Here is a 25,112-nt window from a genome sequence, read left to right on the forward strand (position 1 = left end):
TTTGTCCCTTTGGCTTTTGTGACATCACACTGTCTCCTGGTTTCCCTCCTACCTCGGTGGCTGTGGCTTCTTGGGCTCTTTTGTGGATCTTAGTCTTTTCTGCCTGACCTCTGTGTGTGGGGGAGCCTCTGGGGTCTCTTAACCTATTCACTTTTCCCCAGCTGATCTCATTCAGTCCCATGACTTTTCATCTATATACCAACAGACTCCTAAAGGATTATCTAGCCCTGCCTTCTCCTCTGAGTTTCAGTCTCATATAACCGACTGCCCACACGGTACCTCCGCTTTGATATATAGGAGGCGTCTCAAACCTAACATGTCCTAAACCATTTTTGATCTCCCTCCCCTACCTGGCTTCTGCCCTGGAGTCTTCCCCATGTTCATTGCTTTATCTACTCAGTCCGTGAAGCCAAAGCTTAGGGATCCATTTCATCTGTTTTCCTCACTCTGCACTATCAATCCTTTAATAGGACCTGTCAGTCTGAAAGGGACTCTGAAAGTGTCTGAATTTTCTCACCTGCACTGCCGCCTTTCTTGGTTGATGGTCCAAGCCACTGTTATCTCCAGCCCAGGTCACTGTAAGCCTCTAAACTGGCCTGATTCCTTTTTACTTGCTTATCTATTTCTCTAATGATCTCTTGGTACTCCGCTGCATAAAACCTGCACAATTTCTAACCTGGGCAACATAGCAAGACTCTATCTCCAGAATAAATAAAAATATTAGCTGGACATGGTGGTGCATACTTGTAGTCCCAGCTACTCAGAAGGCTGAGGTGGGAGAATTGCTTGAGCCCAAGAGGTCAAGGCTGCAGTGAGCCATGAGTGTGCCACCACACTCCAGCCTGGGTGACAGAGCAAGACCCTGTCTCGAAATTAAAATAAACATTAAACTCCATCATATTTAAAATCCAAGCTCCTTCCCTGGGCTGTAAAAACCTATGTGATCTGACGAGGTCAGGAGATCGAGACCAGCCCTGCTTGCCTGCCTCTGCAACTTCCCCTCACTCACTGTGCCATAGCCAAATCGGCCTTCTCTCAGTTCCTTGAACCTGCCAACCTTGTCCCTTCCTCAGAGGCTTTGCACGTGTTCTTCCTTCTCCCAGAGTGCCCTTCCCCCGGGTCTTTGCATGGCTTTCTCCTCTCCAGCCTTCAGATTTTGACTCGAGGGTCACTTCTTTAGAGAAATCTCTCTTGACCACCCAAATAGAAAGTAGCCGCCCTCCCCGAGTTACTCTTTCTCACATCTTGCTGTTTTATTTTCTTCAGAGCACTAATCTATTTTAATATTGCTTCCTCGTTTGTTTACTAGTTTTCCATTTGTCCTTTCTACATTTAGGGAGTTGGGTTCTTTTGCGATTTGTTTACTGTTGTGTCTCCAGTATTTGTAGAAGTGTGCCTGGCACGTATTAGGTAGTAAATGACTGGAAACAGTGAATGGGCCGGTGGACAATCCCAGTATTAGAAACCCGGGATTCACCCTGCTCTCCTGTGCTCCTGCTTTCTGTTCAGTAGCCAGGTGCTATTCATTTTGTATTCTTGATTTTTCTGAGCTCTATCCCACTTCCCAGCTACTACCACTGCCTTGGTTTATTCCATCAGCACCTAGACAGTTTCCCAGTCACTGGTCAAGGACTGATCCCTGCATGTGTTTTTTTTCCCCTCTTCCTCCGGGAAGAACAAATCAAACACTCTCTGTGCCACCATGATGTTCCCAGATCTACTTCCATAGGACCCCTGAAGCTTTATTGCACAAACCCTTTGCTGTGTTCGCCTCCTCCTATTATAATCCCCCTGGAGTCAGGGATCCCATCTTCCTGTTTTTTTTCTTTTATTCTTTTTTTTTTTTTTTTTTTTTGAGACAGAGTCTTGCTCTGTTGCCCAGACTGGAGGGCAGTGGCACAATCTCAGCTCACTACAGCCTTGACCTCCCAGGGTCAAGTGATCCTCCCACCTCAGCCTCCCAAGTAGCTGGGATTATAGGCAGGTGCTGCCACGCCTGGCTAAGTTTTGTATTTTTGATAGAGATGGAGTTTCGCTATGTTGGCCAGGCTGGTCTCGAACTCTGAACTCAAGTGATCTGCCTGCCTCGGCCTCCCAAAGTTCTGGGATTACAGGCATGAGCCACCACACCTGGCCTGTTTTTTCATCCCAAATAATTAACAGTGTGCCTGGCATGTAGTAGATATCTGATAAATGTTTGAAAGAAGAGGATGAATGAACACGAATGAGTTTGACTAAATGGGTCTACATAAAAACAGCTACAATAAAGCACAAACCTAAACTTTAGATTTAAAATTAGTGATGTCCAATTTGTGAATTTAAAAACAACTTTAAAATAAGGCTTACCTATGACAGTTAAAGCTCAAAGACTAGTGACTGACAAACTTGCTTTTGAGGTCATCGTGTTCTTCATTCCAACGTCTGCAGTTCTTGCTATTCATTTTTTTTTGAGATAATTTTATACATAAAAATAAAAGCCTAGCCATTCCCATATTCTTCTCATAGAGATACAAAAATAAAGACGACTTAGTGCAAAGAACCCCATGCTATATACAAGTTTTAGAGAATCTTTTTTTATTCCCTTTGTATCTTTTGTTGTCTTTTAAATATGTTTCACATATCTAAAGCAATTTAGGAAAACTATGAACAAAACTGTTCACACATCCTAGGACCCTAATCTAACCTCAGAAGATTCAAGTTTCATTCTTATTTTTGCTACAATACTCACTCCATGTGCATCTTTTGTATTTCTAAATATTGAAATCAGAATACATGTCCATATCTGTTAGTGAAACAGAGGAAGCTGTAACTGTATAGTATTTCCAGACAATGAATATACAGTAAATTTTGCATGTAATTTTTATCTCCTTCCATCAAGTGTAACAATATGTTGAATTTGCCATGGGCCTTTAAAGCTTCAATGTTGTGAAGAGCTCTGCATGAAATTTTAAAGAGACTGGACCTTTCATCTGCACAACAGCAGGGCACCTCGCTATAGGGACAAGAAAGGAAGAGAGAGAGAGAACATTTCTGAAGTAATAGTGAAAAATAACAGCAGAAGCAATTATTTCATCAAAGGTTGATTTTCCCCCCGTATTCTTTATATATATATTTTTTCAAATTTCTTAGCTGGAGATTGTCTACCTTGTTACATCCTCTCCTGGCATATGTTAAATTTGCAGGTTTCACATGGTCAAAACGGGGGAGAAAATTCATAAATGAAAAGATGTTTATTTTAAGAGGTGATGTTATTGATGATTGCATTTAAATGTATTTGCAAGGGATCTGCAAGTGGGGAAAGTTGCAAATAACTAAATTTGGCACTCCCCAGCGTCCTGAGTCTGTTTGCTTGGGGATATGAATGATGCGGATATGTTTTCTTCCTCACTTTGTTTTCTCCCTTTTCTCCCGCAAACATTAGCACAAACTCTGACTGCTGTGGCAGGGCAAGAGAGTTTTCTCTCTGCATCTCTGTGGCTAATACTAATATGCTTTTTTTGTTGTTGTTTGTTTAATCTTGGGAGTTTGCCGGGCCCTCCTGGCTGTGGAGTCAGTTTGTACCACTTCTGTGAGATAGACGTTATCCTACTGGCAAAGAGGATAACCAAATACAGAGCCCCATCTTCTTTTCCTGTGTGTTTTTTTTTTTTTCTTTTAGATGGAGTCTTGCTCCGTTGCCCACGCTGGAGTGCAGTGGCGTGATCTCGGCTCACTGCAACCTTCGCCTCCCAGGTTCAAGCGATTCTCCTGCCTCAGCCTACTGAATACCTGGGACTACAGGTCTGTGCCACCATGCCCAGCCAATTTTTGTATTTTTAGTAGAGAGAGGGTTTCACCATGTTGGCGAACTGGTCTTGAACTCCTGACCTCAAATGATCCACCCGCCTCAGTCTCCTGAAGTGCTGGGATTATAGGCGTGAGCCACTGCGCCTGGCCTTTTTCTGTAATTTTGATAAATCATCAAAATGAAATGCCTGGGCCTGCTCTGCTGTTTGCTTTCATTTTGGATGACTCACTTTAACCTCCCTCTTCCTCCATTTTCTTTCTCCTTTGTCTGATGTTGAGAGGATTGATAAAACACTATTTATTTGGGCTTTGAGGACTTTGGAGAAAACGCCCTCCCTCATGTTAGTTTCCTATTGGCGCTGCAATAGATTCCTACAGATTTAGTGGCCTAAAAGAACACAAATGTTTTCTCTTACAGTTCTGGAGGCCAGAAGTAGTATGGGGCTCAAGGTGTTGGCAGGGCTGTGCTCCTTCTGGGGGAGTCCCCGGGAGAATCTGTTTCCTTGTCTTTTCTAGCTTGTAGCGGCTGTGTTCCTTGGCTCATGGCCTCTTCCCCATCTTCAAAGTGCATTGCTCCAGCCCCTGCTTCTATATCCCATTCCCTTCTTCTTGAGATCTTTAATCATATATGCAAAGTCCCTTTTACCATGTAAGGGAGCGTATTCACAGGTTTTAGGGATTAAGATTGTGGACATCTTTGGGGGCACGTTATTTGGCCTACCATCGTGCCCTTCAACTTTATACTAAATAAAATTTTTGTAATCTTCATTCTATTTCTTTCCATTTGTGGATGTGCAGATCATTCCATTCTCAAATGGCAGTGACAGTGAACTTCTTGTTCTTTGTTTTTTGAGATAGTGTCTCGCTCTGTGGTCCAGGCTGTATTGCAGTGGTGTGCTCACAGCTCACTGCAGCCTCAATCCCTCAGGCTGAAGCCATCCTCCCATCTCAGCCTCCCTAGTAGCTGGGACTACAGGCATATGCCATCACACCCAGCTAATTAAAAACATTTTTTTTTGTAGGGATGGGATCTCACTATGTTGTCCAGGCTGGTCTTGAACTCCTGGGCTAAAGCAATCCTCCTGCCTTGGCATCCTGAGTAGCTGGGACTACTGGCATACACCACTACACCTGCATAATTTTTTGTACAGAGAGGATGTTACTACATTGTCTAGGCTGGTCTCGAACTCCTGGGCTCAAACAGTCCCTCTGCCTTGGCCTCCCAAAGTGCTGAGATGGGAGTTGTGAGCCATCACGCCAGGCTATGACAGGAGAACTTCTTAAATGCACACGAGAGAGTTTTGTTTGCATCCTCTCCAAAGATTCACCTAAGAGTCAAAACTGTCAACAGCTTCAGGGGAGCAAACTTCTTGCAACGCTGGCTCCCTAAGCAATTGGGGCTGTTTCTCTGTGTCTTTCAGAGGCTTGTGGAGTTTTGAGGAAGTAGATTTTTAGAATTCATCACTTCAGGCTTAGCCAGAGGCTTGGAGATGCACGTATGTTATAATCTCAGCTATTCTAAACTTCCTCACTGGGTGCAGATCTTTACTCTCTTCATCTTGCATTTATTAAAGATCTCTCCTCATTTTTTGGGTGATCCCCTCTCTCACCAACTGACTGTGGTTTTAGGAAGATCTCTCCCTTCTCTGCCAAACTTACTTACTCCATCCTCTGTGTTCCCATAGTGTTTTGTGCATTCTTTTATTGCAATCTCCATCTTTTAGGATTGTGATTATTTGTTTCTGTGTCTCCTACTAAAGCTTGAGGGCAGGAATCTTGACTTATTTACCTTATTATTTCCTTCATTAGCACAGTGCTTGACCCAGAGTAAGCACTTACTGTGTATTTTTCAACAAGTGAATTACTAGAACATTTTTTTTCTTTGAGACAGGTTCTCACTCTGTCACCTAGGCTGGAGTGCAGTGGCAGGATCACAGCTCACTGTAGCCTCAACCTCTCAGGCTCAAGCCATCCTTCCACTCAGCCTCCCTAGTAGCCAGGACTACAGGCACGTGCTACCATGCCTAGTTAACTTAAAAAAAATTTTTTTTTGGTAGGAATGGGGTTTTGACATGTTGCCCAGGCTGGTCTTGAACTCCTGGGCTCAAGTGATCCTTCTGTTGAAATGGTAGTTCCCTGATCTCCCTCGCAGGACATGTGACAGGAGCGTGGCTTGTCTGGTTGCCGTGGCTGCTCAAACCCCTTACGAGAGTGAGAGCACGCAGACAGACAGGTGCGGGAGCCCAAGGGAGCATGTCTTACAGTGTGCCCTCTTAGCCCTGCCATCTGTGGACAGCTTGAGTGTTAACTAGCTCAATGGACCCTCTGCCTTTCTGCAAGGGCAGAGGGCCAGTGTGAAAGCTTTCTGTATCCCGAGCTCTTGTCCAGCATCCCAGAAAAATCAGATCACACACAGACTGTAAGGATGAATGCGGGATTTTATTGAGTGGTGGACGTGGCTCTCAGTGGGATGGATGGGGAGCCGGAAGTGGGGGATGGAGTGGGAAGTTGATCTTACCCTTGGAGCCTGGCCATCCAGCAGCCAAACCCCTCTCCGACAGCCCCCAGCTGAACTCCTACTGGTGTTCAGATGTCCCTCCTCTTCTCTCTTTCTCTGCTGTGTTGTTCTGCCGTCTGTCTACTTGTCTCCTCGCCTGCTTGTCTCCTTGCGGAGCCTGGGGTTTGGGGTTTATATGGGTGCAGAATAGGGGGTGTGGTGGGCCAAAGGCAGCCTTTTGGACGCAAAAACAGGAATGCCTGTCCTCATTTAGGGTCACAGGTCTTCTGGCTTGAGGGTGGGGCCTTTGCCAGGGAACTGCCCTCTTCTAACCAGTGTTTCCCTGTCTCCTGTCCATGTCACTGCCTTGGGCTCCCAGAATGCTTGGATTTCAGGCATGAGCCACCAGGCCTGCCGTTAACAAGTTTTGATGGATCCCTATTCCCTATTCAGTGAAATACAAACCTTAGCAGATCATGAAAGCTCCTTCACCTCCTCGTCACCCTTCTTCACTCTCCTGCCCCCACTGTGCCTACTGCTTTCTCTTCTCCACACTACTTTCCATCTGATCTTCATGCCTTTGCTTCTCTTGGGATAATATGTAAGCCAACATTTGAGGAGGATTACTCTGTGCAAGCCTCAGTACCAAGCACTTTCTGGGCATTTAATTCTCACCATACTCCTATGTGGTTTCCATTTTACATATAAAAATCCTGAGGCTTGGAGAGGTTACATAGTGATATGGTTTGGCTGTGTCCCTACCCAAATCTCAACTTGAATTGTATGGCCCAGAATTCCCACGTGTTGTGCGGGGGGACCTAGGGAGAGGTAATTGAATCATGGGGGCCAGTCTTTCCCATGCTATTCTCATGATAGTGAATAAGTCTCACGAGATCTAATGGGCTTACCAGGAATTTCTGCTTTTGCTTCTTCATTTTCTCTTGCCACCACCATGTAAGAAGTGTCTTTTGCCTCCTGCCATTATTCCTAGGCCTCCCCAGCCATGTGGAACTGTAAGTCCAATTAAACTTCTTTTTCTTCCCCGTCTTGATTATGTCTTTATCAGCAGCATGAAAACAGAGTAATACATGTAGCCTCCCCCAGACCACATAGCTAGAAAGGAGTAGCTCTAGGGTTTGAACTCAGATGGCTTAGGTCTGGAGCTGTATTGATAGCTACCTCTGCCTCCTGATCTGGGTCTCCATTCCAAAGGGATTAATCAGCATTTCCAGAAAATCCCACATTCCCTTTGTGTCTATCATAATGCTTAAAAGGCCTCCCTCTATTTAGGATTGGGGTTAAGAGTGAGGGTTTTTATTATAAGGGCTCTTGTATGGTTATAAGTTAGACCCTTAAGAGAACGCTGGATGGAGCCACTCTGAGAAACTCGTTGGAAACTACTCCCAACCACATGTCTCCATCAGCCATAGCTACGAAAGTGTGGAATTGATTTCCACACAATTCCAAGACTATTTCCAATAGTCATTACATAGCTGGGCATCAGCCATCCCTTGCTTTTACTTCACTGGTGTCCAGACATTTTTGTTTAAAGCTATGGTCCTCATTCTTCAAAAAAATTCACACGGACCCTCAATGTATAAAACAGATAAACATGGACATGAATTTTCCATCAGTGTGCCTTACCAGAATTGTTCCAAATCTCTTTCTCAATCATAAAGACACAGCACTCTCCCTCCCACTCTGCCTCCCTAGTTCTTTTTTTTTTTTTTTTTGTGAGACAGGATCTTTTTTTTTGTTTGTTTTTGAGACGGAGTCTCGCTCTGTCACCCAGGCTGGAGTGCAGTGGCGCAATCTCGGCTCACTGCAGGCTCTGCCTCCCGGGTTCATGCCATTCACCTGCCTCAGCCTCCTGAGTAGCTGGGACTACAGGCACCTGCCACCATGCCTGGCTAATTTTTTTTTTTTTTTTTTTTTTTTGTATTTTTGGTAGAGACGGGGTTTCACTGTGTTAGCCAGGATGGTCTTGATCTCCTGACCTCATGATCTGCCTGCCTCGGCCTCCCAAAGTGCTGGGATTACAGGCGTTAGCCACCGCGCCCAGCCTGAGACAGGATCTTACTCTGTCGCCCAGGCTGGAGTGCAGTGGCATAATCACAGCTCACAGCTCACTGCAGCCTTGACCTCCTGAGCTCAGGTGATCCTCCCGCCTCAGCTTACTGAGTAGCTGGGAGTACAGGTGCATGCCACCATGCCTGGCTAATTTTTTTGTATTTTTTTTTTTTTTGGTAAATATGGGGTTTTGCATATTGTTCAGGCTGGTCTCAAACTCCTAAGCTCAAGCAATCCTCCCGCCTCAGCCCCGCAAAGTGCTGGGATTACAGGTGTGAGCCACTGCACCTGGCTGCCCTAGTTCTTTATATATTAACTCTGGGTCTGTAGGGGAATCCAGTTGACCTGGGTTTGTGACAGTTTTGTGGGAAACATGTTCTTCGACATTGCCTGTGTCAATCATGTAGACTGTATGAATTCGAAACAGGCCTAAGGTAACATGAGACAGTGGGAATATCCCAGTTGGACCATAGATATTCCAAATAGGAAAAGAACTCACGTGGGGCTCATGGATGAGCTGTTTTTTCTCTTAAGAGGCTTCTTGGGATGACATTACCTCAGTGAATCCACAGTCTAACCACTGGCCTTTTTCCTGGCAAGCTGAGAACTTTGCTTTTTGTCTACACATCGTGTGGCTTAGTTGGCCTGTTGCTTGAGCCAGGGACCCTGTTGCCCGGGAAGCATTTGAGTCGGCACTATTACCATGTGCTTTTCTGAAGCTGTTGGCTCTGTACTTCCATGGCTAAGCAATATGATTTTTTAAAATTGATTCATTGTATCCTGTTACACATAGAGCAAGGGTATAATCAAGTATTGCCAACCCTGAAGCCTTTCTGTGTCTGTTAAGGGAGAGGGCATACCATGTTAGTTGAGAACATAGGCATTGGAGGCTGGGCGTGGTGGCTCACGCCTGTAATCCCAGCACTTTGGGAGGCTGAGGTGGGCGGATCATGAGGTCAGGAGATCGAGACCATCCTGGCTAACACAGTGAAACCCCATCTCTACTAAAAATACAAAAAATTAGCTGGGCGTGGTGGCAGGCACCTGTAGTCCCAGCTACTCGGGAGGCTGAGGCAGGAGAACAGTGTGAACCTGGGAGATGGAGCTTGCAGTGAGCTGAGATCGCGCCACTGCACTCCAGCCTGGGCAACAGAGTGAGACTGTGTCTCAAAAAAAAAAACGAAAACAAACAAAAAAAACCCCAAAAACATAGGCATTGGAATTAAACAGAACTGAGTTCAAATCCCTGGCACTGCCACCTAGACTGTATGGAACCCTTGCCAATTTCTTGAACTCCTCTAACCTTATTTTTCCTTTCAATAATAATAAGCAACCTTAGGTGCGTTGTGAAGATGAAGTGAGATATACGGTGTGAAAGTCCGCGGTGTTTGGCACGGGGAGGTTGCCTGGTAATTGGTAACTTCTAGCTTCATTATGATGTAGGTGATCTCTCATCTCTCTCTTCTGATCCAGTTTGTGCTGTTTTTCAAGTTTAACTTTCAGGAGCTCATCTTATTTATCTTGATTCCAGATTGCAGGGAGAGGCTCCTCCGTGCTCCTGAGAGGCCGAACACAGGGTCCCCAGCACAGCTTTCTGCTCGGTGTCTCCTGAGCCACGGAAGAAGACATGTGGCAGGAGCACCTGGTGCTAATATATATTCATGTCTATGGCAATGCCGACCATCTGGCTGGTCTGAACCAGGATAAAAGTGAAGACTTCCTCTGTGAAGACCCAGCTCTTTCTTTGGCTCCTTTCTTGAAGCCATCTTTGCTCTGCTCTCCTCTGCTGCCCAGGTATGTGCAGTATAAACAAGTTACACACATATCGCATAAATCCATGCTTGTGAAAAATCCAAATAATGCATAAGCATATAAAAATTATTGTCTTCCTTCACTCTCCCAATGGCCCTCAACCCGTCCTATTTACTAATCATTATTAATAATACAAATACATAATTAGTAAATTAGTATTATTTTGGTGTGTATCATTCTAGACTTTTTTCTATGCATTTATATACTTCTTTTAAAAAATGGTATTACACTATGCACACTTTTTGGCAAACTGCCTTTTTTTTTTTTTTTTTTTTTGAAATCGAGTCTCACTCTGTCACCCAGGCTGGAGTGCAGTGGCACGATCTTGGCTCACCACAAGCTCCGCCTCCCAGGTTCAAGTGATTCTCCTGACTCAGCCTCCTGAGTAGCTGGGATTACAGGCGCCCATCACCACACCTGGCTAATTTTTGTATTTTTAGTAGAGATGGGGTTTCACCATATTGGCCGGCAAACTGCCTTTTTAACTTAATGTTATTTGATCTTTCATGTCAGTACATAAAATTCATCATATTCTTTTTTTTTTTTTTTTTTTTTTTGAGACAGGGTCTTGCTCTGTTGCTCAGGCTGGAGTGCAGTGACATAGTAACGGCTCACTGTATCTTTGACCTCCAGGGCTCAACCAATTCTCCCACCTCAGCCTCCCAGGTAGCTGGGACTGTGGGGGGTACACCATTACGCCTGGCTAATTTTTATATTTTTTGTAGTGATGAAGTTTTGCCATGTTGGCCAGGGTGGTCTCGAACTCCTGGACTCAAGTGATTCCCCTGCCTTGGCCTCCCAAAGTGTTGGGATTACAGGCATGAGCCACTGCTCCTGACCTCATCACATTCTTTTAAATTTTTGCATAGTTTTCTGTATATAGATTAATCAATGTATACCATGAGAGTATTGATGGATACTTAGCTTTCCAGTTTTTAAATACTAAAAACAAGGTTTCGGTAAATATTTTTGGGTTACAAGTGATGTGCCTATTAACATTTTGATAGATATTGCCCAACTCTCCTCCTATAAGCCAGTTTATATTCCTATCCACAGTATGCAAGAAGGCCCATTTCCATATATACTCACCAATATTATATCTTCTTTAGTCTTTTTACTGAATGATAAAACACTTTATTTTAATTTGCATTTTGCTGATTATCTGTGAGATTAAGCATCTTTTCAGTTTTTTCATTGGTTCTTCTGAATACCATAAGTTTATATCTTTTTCTCAGTTTTCCATTGCTTCATAGGAGCTCTTTGTATATTATGGATTTTTAGTTTTTTTCTCTGTACTTTCTTCCAGTCACTGTCTTTTAATTGCTTTTTTGTGACTTTTGCTATATACAGAAATTTTAAATTTTATCTAGTTGTTTTTTGCTTTCTTATTATAAAATTTACTCTATTTTATATTTGTAAAGGAGTGTAAAAGTTTAAAAATTACTCAATCTCCCCTGTGGTAACACAGGATAATATTATTTACATGTAACAAATAAGAAAAGTTTAGCACATGAAGTTTAAAACTCTTATTGCAAACTCTAGCTGCTTTCACATCAAACCAAGCATTTATTGAATACCTACTATGTGTCTAATGTGTTAGATAATAAAAATTAACATAAAACATGGTCTCTGCCTCTAATTGTATGTGAAGCATAATAGTTATATACACCTTAGAAAATCATATAGGGAATTGGTTAGCTAAGTGCTGAATTTTGTTACAGAAAAAAGTGGCATTAGAATTCAAAAGGAAATAGGTCAAAAGAGTATATATGCTAGTACCTGAAAAAGGCTATAATGGGAAACTTAAACTGGAGCTTAAAGCCTGGAAATATTGGGTTATGAGGTTATAGAACCTATATTAGCTTTCTATTTCTGCATAATGAACTACCCCAAAACTCATAGTTTAAAAAAACTACCCATTTAATGTAGCTCATAATATTGCAGGTTGACCATTTTGGCTGGGCTCAGCTGGGTGGTTCTTTTTTTCTTTTTTTTTGTTTTTCCCTTGAGATGGTGTCTTGCTCTGTCGCCCAGGCTGGAGTGTGGTGGTGTGATCTTGGCTCACTGCAACCTCCGCCTCCCAGGTTCAAGCGATTCTCCTACCTCAGCCTCCTGAGTAGCTGGGATTACAGGTGCGTGCCACCATGCCCAGCTCATTTTTGTATTTTTAGTAGAGACAGGGTTTCACCATGTTGGTCAGGCTCGTCTCGAACTCCTGACCTCAGGTGATACACCTGCCTCAGTCTCCCAAAGCACTGAGATTACAGGCGTGAGCCACCGCGCCCAGCCAGATGGGTGGTTCTTCTAGTGTGGGCCAAACCTGGTTAATCTTGTCTGAGGTTGCTTGTGTACTTGTAGTTAACTGATAGATTGTGTGGGCTGACTGGTTTATCAGAGCCACATCTGGGACAGCTGGGATGATTGGGACCTTTTACCACATTGGCTCTGAACCTCTTTCAGCCCACTCTGTTTGTTCCCATGGTGAGCACAGAGTTCCAAGAATTTGAGAATGGAAGCTGTAGGGTCTCCTAAGGCCTCAGCTCAGGGTTGATATGCTTCCATTTGTGCACATTCTACTGGTCAAAGCAAGCCATAAGATCAGCCCAGATTAAAGGGGTGGGAAAATGTACTCTACCTCTTGATGGGAGGAGCTTAAATATTATGGCCATTTTTGCAGTCTACTGCAGAACTCCAATTCAGATTCATGTTTGCTTACTGATTTAATGCTTGCATTTATGTTTGATGATCCTGCTCAAAAATATCTTTGGCAAGGCCAGGTAAAGATATGAATAGTAAGAGAGTCGAAGTCTGTATACAAATAATATTTTCCCATGGCAGAATGCATATTGGCTTTTTAGAAAACCTTTCTTTCATCCTGTTTCAAATAGGGTGGTTAGGAACATGATGTCTGGATTTCCTTGTTTTTTTTTTTTTTTTTTTTTTCAGTCTAAGCTCACTGCAACCTCTGCCTCCCAGGCTCAAGCAGTCTTCCCACTTCAGCCTCCCAAGTAGCTGGGACTACAGGTGTGTGCCACCACAACCTGCTAATTTTTGTATTTTTAGTAGACATGGGGTTTTGCTGTCACCCAGGCTGGTCTTGAACTCCTGGACTCAAGCGATCCACCCACCTTGGCCTCCGAAAGTGCTGGGATTACAGGCATGAACCACTGCGCCCAGCCCGATGTCTGGATTTCTAGACTGGTCAAAATGACTTACGATAATCCTGTTCCCCTGTCCCCACCCCCTCATTTTAAACATAATGAAAAGGTGTTGGGATGTGGTTATTCAACTGTAGTAATAAATGCCATGATTATTAATGCAAAGTATTAGACTAAAAATTTATACGTGAGAATTCTCCAATTTAAAAAAGCCAACTTCTAGTATTGATTTCTTGTGTTAATCTTTATTTTCAAGTTAGTTGATGTTGCTTGCAATTTCTGGTTTAAATCGTTAGTATAAACTCTTCTTACCTAATTCTGGCCTTGTAGGAACAGTCCTAGGAATTCCATCAATTCTTGTTTTTACTATATGGAGTAAGGGGAGGTGGCAATGAGTCCTTTGTCTAAGCTCCTCTCCCTTCTAGCAATCATGAGGCTTCTCGGTTCATACAATAGGTGTGAGGCTTAGGAATAGACTTATAGACCTGCCGGTTCGTGTTTTCGTTTATAAATTTATGGTCTTTTGGCCAAACCTTTAACTCAGAATGAAGCATGAGTAATGTCTGGGTGTAACCTAAAATATATTTATACAAAGATGGTACTTTTTTGAAAATGCAAGGTTATTTACTATTGTCCTCAGTTCTTTCTTAAGGAAGAGAGGCACCTTGAAAATTCGATATATTTGTACATAAAAGCCTGATTTCCTTTGATTCTTATACATATACAAAATGATGCTAATTAAAAGAAATATGCTGTTCAATAAAGGAACAGTGTATGATGAGGGAGCCGTCCGTGAATGCTGGAGCCAGAATCTTGTTTGAATTAAGAGGATGTCTGCTTAGTTAAGGCACCCCATGGAGATGTATAAGGCCAGAGCTTCCAGCAGTCCATACTGTCTTTATTGAGAGACATATTTATATCTTCCAGACTAGTAATTAATCACTCAGTGGGGTTTTCTTGGGGGGAGTCATGCACTCGCAGAGAATCTTTTTGTCCTGCCAGGAACCACAAAGCATGGGCACAATTAAAATGCTGATTCAATTTATTATATTGAAGCATGGAACAGGAATGTTTAAATGATGTTGACAGGGCCAGAATTTCAAACCACCTTTTTAAAAATAGAAAACAAATGCCTGTCCCCTTAAATTAAATTATATTAATAACATGTCTCTTATAAGTTGCTTGGAAGCAAAATAAAGCTCTTGACATTAATTAAAATCTGAAGATGTATCATTTGTCGTTAATGTGCAGTCTTTGTTAGGGGAAATACATTTCAGAGTGATCTATTTGTGAAAATTAAATGGGGAAAATTGCCTATTGAGCACATGTCAGTTAACAAGGCTGCTTTTCTTAGAAATATGGATTCTTAAGCAACTAAATTGTTTTTATACTCCAATAATGGTTTCTATTTTTGATCCTCTCAAAAATTGTCTCTGTTACTTGAATTTTGATATTTCCACAAAGAATTCTATTGTCAGGGGGCTTGTAAGCCCTAAAAACCAGGAAGGCCTTCATACATTTTGAGGTGTTGGGTAATATACATTTGCAATGAGAATTTCATCTGAAATTGATGTGGTTAGGCACATGGCCCTCCTCCAAATACCTCTGCAGGACGAGGAGCCGAAGGGCCCCATTTGCAGCCTTTAACTAGCTCTCCTCTAATGAAGGCGATGTTCTGTGTTTTGAAACTACACGTTACTGGTTTCACACGAACTAGAAAGTGCCATGAGATAATGGGATAGCTGTTGCCTTGCTGTACTCCAGGGATGAGAGGTAATAGAGTCACCTCTGTTGAGGACCTCACATGCAAATAATATTCTGAAAAGGTATACATCTCCAGGGTCATGAAGGAAAGGCTGTTTTTTACCCTGGTTTAGGTCTTATTTTCTTTTGGTGATGGCACAAATGCATTTGACTTGGGTTTTCAAAGTTGATATCTAACAGAACTCTTAGACAATGTTAAAAGAATGTGTTCTTCAGTGGATGCAATAAAAAACCCATGAGTGATGCATGTTGTCCGTCACCCCCTTCCTACAATCTTTGTGGACCTTGATAGTCTAACTATGGCATGGAGACTAACTAACCTCTGTTGGCCTTGAGAATTTAGAGATAGAAGTGCAAATGGAATGGAAGAACAGAGTCATTTGTCTATGTGTGTCTCTCCACTGGTTAAAATTAAAGCAGCCACAGTGAAGTCAATATTTATTTTTATGAACATTTATGTGGTATGAGCTTTCTTTTGGGAAATGTCCCTGTTTTTGTGGAAAAATTCTTATGACTTAGGTAATAAATAATAACGAACTGTTGTTGATGTTGTAAGAATTGTTTTTCTCTCCTCCCTTTACTTATTCCCCTGCATCCATTTAATCACCAATTCCTGTGGCTTCTACTCTTTGATATCTTAATGTTACACTTCCCTTCCCCCTTCCTGACCCCAAGGGCTCCTAAACTCCTGTCACCACAAACACTGATTTATTCATCTGCTCTGTTAGAGGGCATGAATCACATCTGATTTGACCTGGCCAGTGTGTGGCATATAGTAGGTGATCAGTATATATTCAATGTATTAATGAAGGTTTCCATATAAGTCATTTAATTCATTCATTCTCAGTGGGCAGAGGGATGGGTGTATGTGTCACTTCCCCACTACCCCAGCATTTGGCAGCATCTGGAGACACTTTTGGCTGTTATAACTGAACTGGGGAGTGTGTGTGTGTATGTGTGTGTGCATGTGTGCTACTGGCATTGTGGGTAGAGGCCGGACCTGTTGCTAAACATCGTACCATGCTCAGAATCACAACAAAGAATTATCTGGCCCCAAACACCAACAGTGCCAAGTTCGGGGAACTCTGCTCTAATTTGATTTCAAAATATCTATTTTAAATAGATAAACAGGTAGCAGAAGTTTCTTTACTCTAGATATAAGAAAACACACTAGGAGAGATTAAATGCCTTATCTAAGTCCACCCAACATAAGGTAGTCAAAGAACCAGGAATTCAACCCTAGGCCCTTGATTCCAAATCCAGATAATAACTAGACTATTTCAATCACTAAGGTGATTATTGTGCTTTTAAAATAGTATCTAAACAATAGCCTTATATTTGAGCCTTAGAAGTCTGTCCACACTCCACTCAAAAGTAATATACTGGAATTAAGGCAGAAAATATTTTGTATGCATATTTGAAAGATATCTCTGAGATTCTTTTAGATCTTGTATAAACAGTTTGAATCTGCTAGGCTTACATTTTTCTACAGAGAGTAAATTTCTTCGGTGAAGTGAGTCAGCTCATCCATGATCCCATTGACACAGTTCTGAAAGATTAACATTATTAAATATTTTTGTATTATTAAAGTTGAAGCCTGAAATGTCTGAATTGACCATTAGGTATTTGAGCAAATGCCTAATTAATTTTTAACGCAGTACTTATTTACATTCTGGGAACAGTACACGGAGCGCAGCTGCTTTAAGTGCATGAATCTGTTTAGCACCTGAGTTATAGATTTGAAATAAAACTATTGTCTGTCTGTGCCTAGACCAGTGTATATTGTTGGGCCATTGCCTTTCTAGAAATAGCAGTAGAGATGGATGAGGGAAGATGCAGATTTGGGTAATTAAATCAGTCAAGGGGAAAAAACAGTTGATTTAAACAAAAAAGAGAGATCTGGTGTACAAGAATGTTTCCAGTGTACAAGACCCTGCGGGAGAAACAAAGATAGTCGAGACATACTCTCTTTTCTTAAGGAGTGTACATAGGTGACAGGAATGTACATATCAAAACTAATTAATGAAATAAGGCAGCCTGAGGGCTGAGTGAATGGCAGTAGCAGGGAACGCAGAAGGGGAAAAATATTTTATATTGGTGAATTCTGGGAAGGAATTAGCTGACAGGTGACTCAAAATACATATTTAATCCAAATTGGAAAATGTAAGTCATGAGCCTTGGTTAAAAAATATTTCATAATAAATTATTCTAGATGAGGTATTTTTAAAAAAATTTTGTTTTATTGATTCATCATATTTGTACATATTTATGAGGTACCTGTGATTTTTTTTTTTTTGAGACACAGTTTGTTGCCCAGGCTGGAGTGCAATGGTGAGATCTCGGCTCACTGCAACCTCCACCTCCCAGGTTCAAGCGATTCTCCTGCCTCAGCCTCCTGAGTAGCTGGAATTACAGGCACGTACCACCAAGCCCGGCTAATTTTGTATTTTTAGTAGAGATGGGGTTTCTCCGTGTTGGTCAGGCTGGTCTCGAACTCCCGACCTCAGGTGATCTGCCTGCCTGGGCCTCCCAAAGTGCTGGGATTACAGGTGTGAGCCACTGCGCCCAGCTGCCTGTGATATTTTTTTAAATGCATAGTAATGGTCAAGTCAGGGCATTTAGGATGGCCATCATCATAAGCAGTTATCATTTGTATATTAAGCAGTATTTCTTATTTTTTATATCGACAAAGAAATAGAACTCTTTTCTGCAACTTCTGTCCACATCCTCTTTGTGATATTTGGATGCTATTCAAAAAGTAAACATCTTTTTGGAAAGATTTTACTTACTATTTAAAATTCTTTCTGTACCATCAAGTTCTGATCTTTACAGGTGCTGAATTTTTCTGGATTCCTTAGGGCTCTCTGCCATATCATGAGATAACTTTAGGTACTTTCTATATAAAAATTATAAAAGTCACTTGAATTTAAAGAATATTTAGAAGAATATAAAATATCTTTATTTCTCTTCTGTCTTTCAATGTCATCCTTGACTTTGCATGTAAACATGTGGTTTTCCAAAGTTGGGATGGGTGCTGGCTATTCCAGAATGACTGAGTCAAAAAGGTGACAAGATAGTCTTGGAAATAGATAGAAGTTTATTTATTTATTTAGTGGCAGCGTCTTGCTCTGCTGCTCAGGCTGGAGGGCAGTGGTACAAACCCAGCTCACTGCAGCCCCAACCTCCTGGGCTCAAGTGATCTTCTTGCTTCAGCCTCCTGAGTGGCTAGGACAATAGGTGCATGCCACTATGTCCAGCTATTAATTTTTTTTTTTTAAGAGAAAGAGTCTCACCATGTTGCCCAGGCTGGTCTTGAACTTCTGGGCGCAAGCACTTCTCCTACCTCAGCCTCCCAAAGTGTTGGGATTATAGGCATGAGCCATCTCATCTGGTCTAAAGTTTTCAAAATTATGAGAAAGAACATACAAGTAGAAAATTATACTTTAGTTCACAGTAGAGAGGAAAACATTTGAAAATTATTCCCATGGGAGGCAGAAGAAATAAAATTGCTAACTGACAGCACTTCTGCTTTACCTTTTAAAATCCAAATTAAGTAAGCATTAGATTGAATCATTTTGGCCAAGAAAAATGGCAATTTTATGGTCAACCTAACAGTGGCTAAATATGCGGGAAATTTAGAAAACACCAATTTAAAAATTACCAGTGGGGCCGGGCATGGTGGCTCACACCTATAATCCCAGAAACATCATGGCTATATTAACAAGACACATTATGAATACATTAACACAGACATCACATTCATAAAAAAAGTGTCACGTCCCAGAATACCAACATTTGTAAAGGTTAGACTAAAGGCTACTAAAGAGTTAGTGTCCATCTGATTCATAGCAGAGTACAATGATACTTCATTTAAAAATTATAAAATTGAGAAATCTCAATTTTATTGAAAAACACCAGGTGACTTGGTGATTTCATCCCCCAAATCTTATTAAAAAATCTTTCAGTCCAGCTTGTTTAAAGTTCTGCATTTAGCAGGCATGTTTGAACATATTATTCAAAAAAGCAAAATTAAACAGACCTCAAGGTGACATTATTTTACACTGAGATACTGTACAATTATTTTTTTAGCTCATGGGATATGGCAGCTGAAAGGATTAATTTTAAATTTCAGTCAAACATGTCTAAATTGTAAATAGTAGAAACTGGTTTCTAGATCACTTGAAATCTTTTATTCAGCTGAATAGAGAAACATATTATATCCCTTTAAATGGGGCCAGTGTTGTGCAGAACTGTGAAGTAGGCAATGGTTATTTTCAAGCTGGTTCCAGGCTCTCCTTTCTATGTTGTTTAGTGTCTACTTCTGTCAAGATCTACTTTCAGAAGAAGATCAGGCTGGGGGCGGTGGCTCATGCCTGTAATCCCAGCACTTTGGAAGGCTGAGATGGGAGGATCACTTGAGGCCAGGAGTTCAAGACCAGCCTGGGTAACGTGGCGAAGCCTTGTCTCTACAAAAAATACAAAAATTAGCCAGGCAGGTTGGCACGTGCCTGTAGTTCCAGCTGCTTGGCAGCCTGAGGCGAGAGGATCGCTTGAGCCTGGGAGGTCAAGGCTGCAGTGAGTTGAGATTGCACCACTGCACTCCAGCCTGGGCAACAGAGTGAGATGCGGTTTTTGTTTGTTTGTTTGTTTGTTTGTTTTTAAGGCTGGGTGTGGTGCCCCACGCCTGTAATTCCATCACTTTGGGAGGCTGAGGCAGGTGGATCACCTGAGGTCAGGAGTTCGAGACCAGCCTGGTCAACATAGTGAAACCCAGCTCTACTAAAAATACAAAAATTAGGCAGGCGTAGTGGCACATGCCTGTAGTCCCAGCTACTTGGAAGGCTGAGGTGGGAGAATCGCTTGAACCTGGGAGGCAGAGGTTGCAGTGAGCTGAGATCATCGCCGCACTGCACTCCAGCCTGGGTGACAGAGTGAGACTCTTGTCTCAAAAAAAAAAAAGAAAAAAGAAAAAAAAGAGGATTAGATAAATTCATTCACGCAGAGTAGAATGTCTGAGGTTTACTTTTTGACTGTTTTCAGAAAAGGTTGGTGAAGACACTAGAAGGTCATGTCATGATTTCACAGAAGGTGAAGGTGCTCTGACTGCTTGGTATTGGGAAGGGTAGGAAGATGGGGTGGGGCATGACATCTACAAGGCTACCGTGAGAGGGTGCACAGAGCGTAGCACAGAGTGTACTGTCATACGATGTAATCAGCACTGATCATGAGAGCTGTGGACTGGGTGTGGGGGCTCATGCCTGTAATCCCAGCACTTTGGGAGGCTGAGGCCAGAGGATTTTTTGAGTCCAGGAGTTTGAGACCAGCCTGGGCAATGTAGTGAGACCCTATCTCTACAAAAACATAATAATAATGAGAACTGTGATTATTATAAAGAGGAAGAGGGATTCAGTCTATGGCCTCAAAAATAAAAAGAATAGATGAGTGGAAGACCTCAAGGATGCAGATTCCAGTTGGATGGGAGGAAAAACAATATTCGAATAGAGCTTTCTAAAAATTAAATGGGCTGTCCCAGGAGAGGACTTTCCAATCTTTGGTGTGGTTGTATGTAATTCAGATCTGTCACTCCCAAACCAGGTACACATCAGAAAATCTGGGTGGGGGGGCTTGTTAAAAACACTCCAGTGTTTCTGACTTAGTAGGTCTGGATGTGGCTCAGAACCTGTATTTTTATCAGCACCTGGGTTATTCTGAGGCAGCTGGTCCATGAACCAGCATTTGGAAATCACTTGTCCATATGACCACCTGATGAAGACATTATGAAGGGAAGTGAGGCATTGGGTGGAAGATTGGGGAAAGATTCAATTTCATTTCATTAAATATATTTTTAGAATGTTTTTGGAACATGTGATTCCTTTCTCTTTTCCCATTTTATTAGGAATGTTTTCAAACACACAAAAAATTGAAAAAATTTTACGGTGAATACCCATATACCCACCACCTAGGTTCTCTTATTAACATTTTACTATACTTATTTTGTCACATAAATACTGAGATGAAGTTTACATACAATGAAATGTACAAACTTGAGCATAGCACTTCTATGATTAGGAAGGATGAAAATGTGCATTGGAGCCAAGGGGGGTGGGTGGGAGTTGATGAGTAAGTAACAAGATCAATGGTTAGAAAATTGAGAGAGGTCAGAGGATGTGCAAGGTAAGTATCAAATTGGGCTATTGAGGAGGACATTTGAGATGGAGATAAAGTCTGTGCTTATTGTGACAAATTCTGTATTTGTGAAATTGCCTATTTGCAAAAATTTCCTTTTTGCAACCACACCAAAGATTGGGAAGTCCTCTCCTGGGGTGGCCCATTGCATTTTTAGAAAGCTCTGTTAGAATGTTGTTTTTCCTGCCATCCCACTAGAATCTTTATCCCTGAGAACCCCCAAATCAGTACTCATGGTGCCTTTGCAGTCATTTGTGGACATGCGTAGAGTGATGAAAAATTTGTTGATAAAAATACAGATTCTGAGCCCCATCTAGATCTACTAAGTCAGAAACACTGGAGTCTTTTTAACAAGCCTCCCACCCAGATTTTCTGATGTGTACCTGATTTGGGAGTGGCAGATCTGAATTACAAACAACCACGCCAAAGACTGGAAAGTCCTCTCCTGGGTCGGCCCATTTCATTTTTAGAAAGCTCTATTAGAATGTTGTTTTTCCTGCCATCCCACTAGAATCTTTATCCCTGAGAACCCCCAAATCTGTACTTATGGTGCTTTTGCAGTCGTTTGTGGATAAGCGTAGAGTGATGAAGGATTTGAATTATCCGACATGGATGTTCCCAGATGATGTTGAATAAGGTAACGCTCTGTCTTCTTGTTTCAGCTCTTGTAAATAAGTGTTTTTAAATTTGCAGTCTGCTTAGTGCCATATTTTCCACATTTTTGTGCTATTTCCTAGTGATTTTGCTGTTTAAAATGCCTCCCTCCTCCGGAGCTTGGTATTGAAGTAGTGTCCAGTATTCCTAAGCAGAAGGCTGTGAAGTGCCTTACAGAGAAAATACGTGTGTTAGATAAGCTTCATTCAGGTAGGAGTTAAGGTGCTTTAGTTCTGAGTTCAATGGTAATGAATCAACAATATATTAAATAAGGTTTATTTAAACAAACACATAAAGCAAGGTTATGTCTTGATTGATAGAAATGTTGTGATCGACGTTTGCAGGAACCCAACTCTGTATTTCTCCTGGGATCCATGGTTCAGTGTTCCCTAATTCAGTGTTTCCATTATGTTCAGTAGAACATAACTACCAAGAATAGATTGTAACACCTTGGGTGGGTCAAAGAAATTGATTGGACACTTCAGTGTTTCTCATCTTTGAAGCTCCGATACTTGGAATTTTCTTGGGTGCAAACGTATTTGCAAGAGCACACCAGCAAATCCTAGGCTTTAGAGTGTGACGTTTTTGTGGAATAATTATTCTACTTGTATGAGAAGTTGGCAGGCTAAACATTCCATTTATTTAAACATTCTGCTAAACTAATAATTTGGGGATTATGTTCTTTGATTTCATAGATATTTGTTGTGTGAAAATGTGCTGCATTTCTCTTAAATATAATCCTAGTAGAAGAATGGTTTACATACCCGATCATATCACCTTTTTACTGTGGCTTTATATAGAGATTTGTTTGTTTTCATACCTTTCAAGATTACTTCTTGTTCAGAGCCTGACTCCCGGGGCTGGAATTAGAACTGGGTATGAAGCTTATGAGAAGGGGATAAAATGATAGTTGTGGAACCAGAGAGATAAATATGTCAGGGAACCTCAGACCTGGCCCCACCTACAGGTGTGTGAGGCCTGAAAGGTGAAGCTGAGCCCAGTGGGGAGAGTGTGGATGAAGGTCAAGGTTGAGTTCAGCAATAGACTCCACATCTTTTACTGTAGGCTCCCTCTTCTTGGGCCTGGGACCTAAACGTAGCAGGTCAGAGCTGGACATTCCTAGATATTTTTATTATTTAAACATTAGTAATCGAATATTTTGTTATGCATCTGTTGTGTATGAGATATAAAATACAGACATTACAGACCTTATTTTGAAGGATCGACAATCTGTTTGTGGAGGAAAAGACAAATTACACATGGAGAATTGTAGATAACAAAATAATACGTGGATGAATATGATATCGTAACCCAAGATCCCCAGGTTTCTGGGTATGCACCCTGAAAAAGCACCCACTTGTAACTGTTGCATCTTGAGTTTCAGAAAGTTCCAGAGTGAAGCTCAGCTCTAGATGAACAAAAACTGGTTGAGTCCGGAGATGCCTGAGTTGGAGATGAACCTTGCGAACTTTCCTCATTACCATACTAAAAACCCCACCCAGGAAGGAGCTTATCTGCCATTTCCTACACATGTGACATATGGAGAAGCATGATCAGCTACTTCACAGTCTCTGCCTTTACTCTGCCTCCGCATACAATGGCTCAGCTAACTAGCCTAACCAAAGCTGTTTTCACCATTGTTTGGGAGGTACTGCTTTGGGAAACTGCCCCAGCTGTCCTCCTTACTTGTTGTAGGTAATAAAATCCCTTTGTTAAATCCTCCTTGGTTGTGGTCTTTGGACTGTCACCCACCAAGTGATAAAACCCACCCATTGTGTGGGTAACAATATTATCTAAAATTCAATATGTAAATGCTGGAGAAAGGAAGTATCAGAGTGGGGAGGCTCCATGATCTCATTTTGCTAAATGTAGAGCCAGTTTCACACATTTTTAAAAATTTTTATTTCTGAAAAATAAAAGGTAGAGAATATAAATTTTAAAAGTTTCATAAAGCTAATCTAAAAGTACTTTTATACCTTAAGACTTTGTATGGCCTGTAAGAAAAAGTTTACTGATCCTATGCAAAAAAAAAATCATGTAAAAAATGAATCTGCTCCAAAGTCAGAAGTGCTTATTGAATACCCATGCTTTGTCAAGCAACGTAGAAGAGGATAAATGTAATATTAATACAGTGTTAAGACTAGGTCTCTTTCCTTAATGTCTATAGTCAAATAAGGGAGACAAAATACATGAGGAAACATATATTTAACATAAAATATATGTTAAATTAACATAAACTTTATGTTAACATATATTAACATAAAATTTAAGTTGCCCAATATGAGGGTTACAATTTTATGGTTTTAAATGAAATCAGTGATGCTACTTTAGATTCTGACTTTCTTCCTCTAAATGCAATGTCTCTTTTTCTCTCTGCCTGTCTTAAATATTTTTTCAGCAGTTTGACTATGCAATATATCAGTGTTTTTAATTTTTGTTTTCCTTTAAAAAATCTTGCTTATGATTCTCTGGGATTCTTGGATCTGTGGTTTGTTGTTTTTCATTAACTTTGGAAAATTCTTGTCCATTTATCTCTATTCTTGAACTTCAGTTACATGTACTTTAGGCCATTTGATTTGCCCCATAACTCTACTTTTTTTTAAAAAAAAAATTCTTTTTATTCTTTTTTCTCTACCTGTTTTAGTTTGGAAATTTCTATTAATCTATCTTTACATTCACTGTGTCCTGTCTGCTAATAAGCCTATCAAATGAATTTTTCATCTCTAAAAATGTTTTAATTTCTAACATTTCCACTGGACTCTTTTTATAGTTTCTATCTCTCTGCTTAAATTTCCTATCTGTTCATGCATGTTGTCTAACTTTTTCACTAGATCATTTAACACAGTAATCATGGTTATTTTAAAGTCTCTGTTCAGTAGTTTCAGCATTGAAGTCATCTCTGTGTTTGCTCCTGTTGGTCAATCATTTGACAATAGCATGCTTTATCTTGCTTGCTATTGAAAAGCCTTGTACTTTTCTATTGAATGCTGGATGTTGTATGGAGAAGAAATGAAGAGACTGAGTTGAACAGGCTTCAAATCCCTTGGTGATGGCTGCCATTCCCTTGAGTTTAGAGTGGGATCTGGAGTACTGGATGACTTTTCTCAGTGTTCCCATTCTACCTTGCTTGCCTGAAACACAGAGGGTCTCTTTTCACGTTCTTGCCTTCCCAGTGTTAAACTACT

General features: G+C 41.2%; 1 long non-coding RNA gene across 1 annotated transcript; it reads left to right on the plus strand.

Moving 5' to 3' along the window:
* Nucleotides 1-3,177: 3,177 nt before the first annotated feature.
* On the plus strand, nucleotides 3,178-23,646 carry LOC104002675 (uncharacterized). Its single transcript, XR_001710433.2, has 3 exons — nucleotides 3,178-3,780; nucleotides 9,885-10,147; nucleotides 23,312-23,646. It is a non-coding gene; the product is annotated as an uncharacterized LOC104002675 (long non-coding RNA).
* The last annotated feature ends 1,466 nt before the right edge of the window (nucleotides 23,647-25,112 follow it).

Source organism: Pan troglodytes, chromosome 18 (genome assembly GCF_028858775.2).
Source record: "Pan troglodytes isolate AG18354 chromosome 18, NHGRI_mPanTro3-v2.0_pri, whole genome shotgun sequence".
NCBI classification, from domain to species: domain Eukaryota; kingdom Metazoa; phylum Chordata; class Mammalia; order Primates; family Hominidae; genus Pan; species Pan troglodytes.